The 5,712-nt window shown below is 44.8% G+C and overlaps 1 pseudogene; it reads left to right on the top strand.

Moving 5' to 3' along the window:
• The first annotated feature begins 208 nt into the window (after positions 1-208).
• On the top strand, positions 209-3,395 carry LOC141493605 (developmental pluripotency-associated protein 4-like; annotated as a pseudogene).
• Positions 3,396-5,712: the final 2,317 nt, after the last annotated feature.

Genomic DNA, 5,712 nt, shown 5'->3' with positions numbered 1-5,712 from the left:
CAACCAGAAGACCAGAAAGGTGTAATGCAGAGCATGTAGAGGGAGAGTTGTGGGTGATGCATCTGAATTTGGTGAGTGTTCCCCTTCACCAATGGTTACCATCAGCATTGCCAATAGGTCACATATTTGCAATCCTTCCTTTAAAAAAAAAATCCAAGGTTTAGAAGAATAAATTGTTTCTCCTTCTCTAGAGGCTGCCAGACTTTCATGTTCTCATATAGAACAAAAAGACTGAGGCTGTTTATCATCTGAGGCTCTTGACATCGGAGCACAATATCTCTTTGTAGATTCTGGAAAACTACCAATGAACATGATGTTAAGGTTTGTCTTGTTGGTCGGTTTAATTGAATTATCTGAGAATGAAAAACAAATAATTGGAGTTGGTCTGTAGGGAATTCAGATGTTGGGCACAGATAATGAAATCCCTCCAAACTCTGGCAAAGCAGCAATCCCCAACTGGTGAGGGCCCAGCCTAGAGACGATTAAGGAGGAGGGGGGTCCCCTTAAGGGGGAGGGTGGGTCCCCCTCCCCTAACTCTCAAGTCTCCACACAGGAGGACAAAAGTCCATAAAAACTGTTCACAGGATTCTTGAGACTGCCCAGTACATGAGACATCCTAGCAGGTACCCACAGGACTAAGAGGGATTGTGTCATTTAAGTTTGACACAAGGGCAAACTCCCTAGCTATGAAAGCTTTGGAAAAAATAGAACAGTTTGCCTTGAGAGATAGTGGCATCTCAGGGGCAGCTAGGTGGCACAGTGGATAGAGCATTGGCCCTGGAGTCAGGAGGACCTGAGTTCAAATCTGGCCTCAGACACTTAATAATTACCTAGCTGTGTGGCCTTGGCCAAGCCACTTAACCCCATTGCCTTGCAAAAACTTTAAAAAAAAAGAAAAAAGAGTGGCATCTCCCCTAGCTGGTCTTCAAACAAAGGCTGGGGACAACTTTAAAGGATTCTGGAAAGGAGATCCTTGATCTGGATGGCCCCCAGGTCCCTGATAGCGCTGTTCTGTGATTTTTATGGCTGAGAGCCAAAGGTTTGATTGAAACCTCTTGGAAGAGGAGGATTTCCCTTTGCACAGCTGGAACTGTTGGGATCTCTCCCAGGTGAACAGAATCTGTATATTCTTTGCTCATCATTTAACCAGCATCTGTCCCTGGCAGATGCTGCATTAATTCTTGGGGATCCATTGATTGATTTACCAAATAGCCTAGCATCTTCCATTCAGATCTTTGCAACTGTTTAGTTTGCAAAGCCTATTCTACATAATGGCCTTGCCAGATAGGCTCAGGGCCAAAGAGGTTAATTAGCTGCAGGGCTGGAGTTGGGCCTGGATCCCTTGGGTCCCAGACCATCCCTGTTACCCTTAGCCACACTGCCAGAACGCCATTTTCTGTGCCCCTCCTGTGACACTAAGTGATCTTTCATGTATTTGATCTTTCTCTCCTATAAGATTTGGAATCCTCCAAGGCTGCTAAGCCATGTCCACCCAGCACATGAAGTCCTCAGTCCCATCTAGTTCAATCCCTGTCTGAATAAGATCCCCCAACACACCCAACCTCTGCTTTAGGAGCCCCGAGGTTGGGAACCCACTACTACCCAAGACAGCTCATTCAGCTTTTGGATAGCTTGAATGTTGGGGATGTGCAGCCCAGCATTGATTCTAAATAGAAAGGCACAGTAAAAACTGAAATTTCACCTCAGGGAGGGCAAATTGCAAAAGAGGAGGAGAGTTAGAAAGAGTTCATGTAGTACAAAGACAAACAGGCAAGAAACCTAGTGGTCTTCTTGTAAACTGAATTAAATAAGAAAGGTGATATAATGTCCATATACTAAGTATTTACCCCCAGCGAGTCCAAGATAAAGAAATAAAGGTCCTATACCATGACATCTCTATAGCATCTCCCATCTGGCAGTAGTAAAGAATTGAAAACAGATGAACACTGGCTGGGGGAAGATTAAACAAATTATAGGACAAAAAGGTGTCACCCTCCTATCTTTGTAGAAATATGTCACTGTGGAAGAAAAGTACGGAAAAGAGGAGACAGAGCAGTTTGAAAGGAGAAAAGCTACCGCAAACAGAAGTACAAAAGCTAAATGACCAGTATCCTAGGCTCACAGGATTATGGAGATGAAAGAAAATCTTGTTGAACCTGGCATTTTACAAATGAAGGAAGTGACACCAAGAGAAGTAGAAGTAGCAAGTCTGGAGGTCAAGAACTCTTCTGTGGAAGTGGAGGAAGAGATTCCAGTCAATAATACAGACAAAACAAAGGAAGTCAAGATGGTGCATGAGTCCAGTTTGGCAATGGATGTTCAGAAGAGAGAATATGGGACAGCTGTGATGGCAGCATGGGCCAAGTTGCTGGCAGATGCTCAGGCCAAGATGAAAGTAGCACCCCACCTCCAAGGATTTACCCTGGCAGAATCAGGAAATCTTGAGGAAGCTGTTGTACATTTTCCAAAGAAGACTAAGTTTGATATAGATTCTTCAACACCTCAGAAATCTCAGAATGATGAGGTTCCTTCTATGCCCACCCCTCTGCCTCCACTGCATATCTTATCCTGAAATATTCTGCAGGTCTGGTGCCAGAGACTCAATATCAGTAAAAATGGCAGGAAGCACATTCTATACAAGAGACTTTTGGAGCATGTGTCACCTTCTGAACAAGACACTTCTAGCATAGAAGAAAAGACCCAGTGTTAAAAATCAAAACAGAAATTTTAAGTGAAGAAGATTCTCTAGATCAAAGTCAAACAGTGGCCAAAGCAGCATACACAATGACAAAAAAGAAAAAGAAGAGAGACACAACAAAGACCGCTCTTGTCCAGACAGCCAGCATGGCATCCTGGAGCAGACTTATGGCAACAGTGAAGTCCAAGGCTGTATGGCCCATGCCCATATCTTCTGAGTCTACTAGGTCTGAGCAATCAGATTTACCACGACGGTGTGTAGTACATGGTGAAGTTTTTCCAAAAAATGTCTCTGGTTCAGCGCCTTTGAAGTTCCATGGCGGGCAGACCTGGGTGCCTGAAAATGATATATTGATCCCTCTCTTATTATTGCCTACCTGCTCTTTCCCACCCCCAGAAGTAGAAGACAATTGGTTGTGCCCCAAATGTGTCAACAGGAATAAAATCCTGATGGACAATATTCTCTAACCATAAAGGATCAAGGCTACAAGACTGTTTTTCACTTCCTCAAGATACTGGCTTATAAATGTGTCTTTTCTTTCTTCAACTTAGATTTTCTTTCCCAGTTAGTCCTAGTCTTCATTAGGAAACAGTTCCATACATGCAGACATTTGGGAAGGATAGAAGAGACTTTACAAGTCAGCAAGGTACAAAGGACCTGACATTGCAACCAAGTTCACATATTGCATTGTTTTAGTCAGCAGCTGAGGACAGAGAAAGGTGAAAATCTTACAACCAAATAAAATTTAAGTCTATCCATTACTTGTCCATCTTCTCCTGTCTCCTGCTAAATCTCCAAGACTGACATGACTATGAATTCCTTTAAAAAAAACAATCAAAGCTAATCAAAGTTTTTGTATTTGTTGAGAAAATAACTGTGGTCCCATATGCTGAGATACAATCTCAATAAAAATTGCTGCTGAATATAAAAAAAAAGAAATATGTCACTGTGGGTAGAGGAGACCACACACACTGTCAGACTCCAATGATGCTTCCGTTAGCTTTGCTGACATGCCTCTCTCTACAGTGAATCTTTCAGATAAGAAAGGGTTCTCCAGGAAAGGGAGAGAGGAAGAACACATGATGTAGGTTTTTCTTATACTCAGATCCCTTAAGCTGGGAACGCATAGCACTTCCCCTCTCACACCCTGGCAGAGTCTCTTTCCATTGGCTGTACAGCTGGAATGAGTGTTGCATCCCAAAAATGAGTAAATTGGTACAGTCAAGCTTGAATTTGAAAATGCTGAAACCTTTACTGCTGAGATAATGAGCAGACACTGAGAGAGACAGAGAGAGGACAGCGAGACAGACAGACACAAAGACAAAGAGAGAGAGAGACAGAGAGAGTCAAGGAGAGACAGAGATAGAGACAGAGATGGACAGAGACAGAGATGGACAAAGGGAGACACAGAGAGACAGAGACAGAGACAGACAAAGGGAGAGACAGAGAGAGACAGAGAGACAGAAAGACAGGGAGACAGAGACAGAGAGACAGGGAGACAGAGACAGAGAGACAGAGACAGAGAGAGAGGGCCACCATTTTGATCTGGGGACCTGTGCTTTGGGTATGATCAGCCCTGGTCACATTGGAATCTGCCAACAGTCTTGACCACTTGGTTCTGACCCTATGAGGCAGCCGCAGACTCTTATTTAGCTGTAATGGTTTCAACTTTCTCCCCCCCTAGATTAGGCAAGTTCATATGAAATTCTCAGAGGAAAAATTGTTCTGACCAATGGAAGAAATCACATTTCTCCACTCGGTCTCAGAGGGGAGAACCAGGTGGAGCAGCATTAAGGAGATAGATGGCAATAATGATATGCTTCCATCATACTGATATAAAGGTATTCCTCAGAATTTGAGATACCTCCAAGAAAGAGCCAACCGAATGAGGCCATATCCCATCTAGAGGCAGGTGTCCCAAGTGGCTGTTTGCCCAGCTGCTGCTCCCATTCTCCAAAGAAGCTCTGCGGTGACTCTGAACTTGTATCTGTTGTACAAAATCAATACTAGACGTGGTGATTGTGAGCAGAGAAGAGGCTCTCAGACTTCCTGGGCCCTCCTGAACCTGGAAAGCCAATCCTGCCTCCTGCCAGGGATGGACAGACCCGAGCCCTCACAATCTGCTTCTCTGGCCTTGGAACTCCGCCATTTAATCAATGTGAGCACTGTCTCATGATCCTTTCTCCATACAAGCCTATCTTTTCAATTCATTCAGATATTCCCAATGTGGGGGAGCCAGGAAATGCCCTGCTCCCAGGCTCAGCCCCTCAGCCCCCCCCGATGGAGATGCTCAGAACCCCCCCCCCATCCTTCCCCTTCAGTTCCACAATTCAGGATAATTCATGTTCAACACAGGCACTTAACATGTAACCGTAGTGGATAAAAAGCCAAGAACTGATTGGCAGCGTCTGGTTGCAGAATCAGCTCAGCATGGAGGAGACCTACCTTGGGTGGTAGTAGGGGCTGTGATACCAGGAAAGATTTTAGGAAATAAAGGGCAGTGGGCAAACTTGCCCTGAGGAGGGCTCCTGCACATCAGCTCCCTCCACTTCCAAAGGTCCTTTCTCTGGACAGCCACTCTTTGCAAACCAGGCTCTTCCACGAGGCCCCGTCAGCCTACTTAGTTTTAAAATGCCTCTTGCTGTAGAAATTGGTTGTCACTCTTGCTTACTTGTTTGGAACGAGCAATTATGGAAGTGAGTGCTTTCCTTCTTCTGAGCATTGTGAAAGTGGGGAACCTGCTGATTATCAGGGACACCGAGCTCTTACACTGGACATTGCTTTCTAGCAATTTGTGGGATTTGATAGCCTGGAAGATTCTTGATTCTGGCTCAGTGTAGATACATCCTCACCACCCCCACAAGGTTTGGGAAATGAGGAGGTTCCCCTGAGATTCCATACCTGGGAGCACAGAGGGAGGGGGAAAGATGAGGGAAAGGGAATGGGGAGATGGGTTAGAGCGAGGAAAAGGAGCCAGAAGCATTTTTTCCAGATGGTTCCTCTCAGCAACCAAA

This window comes from Macrotis lagotis, chromosome 7 (assembly GCF_037893015.1).
Source record: "Macrotis lagotis isolate mMagLag1 chromosome 7, bilby.v1.9.chrom.fasta, whole genome shotgun sequence".
Taxonomy (NCBI): domain Eukaryota; kingdom Metazoa; phylum Chordata; class Mammalia; order Peramelemorphia; family Peramelidae; genus Macrotis; species Macrotis lagotis.
This window is presented reverse-complemented; position numbering and strand designations above follow the sequence as displayed.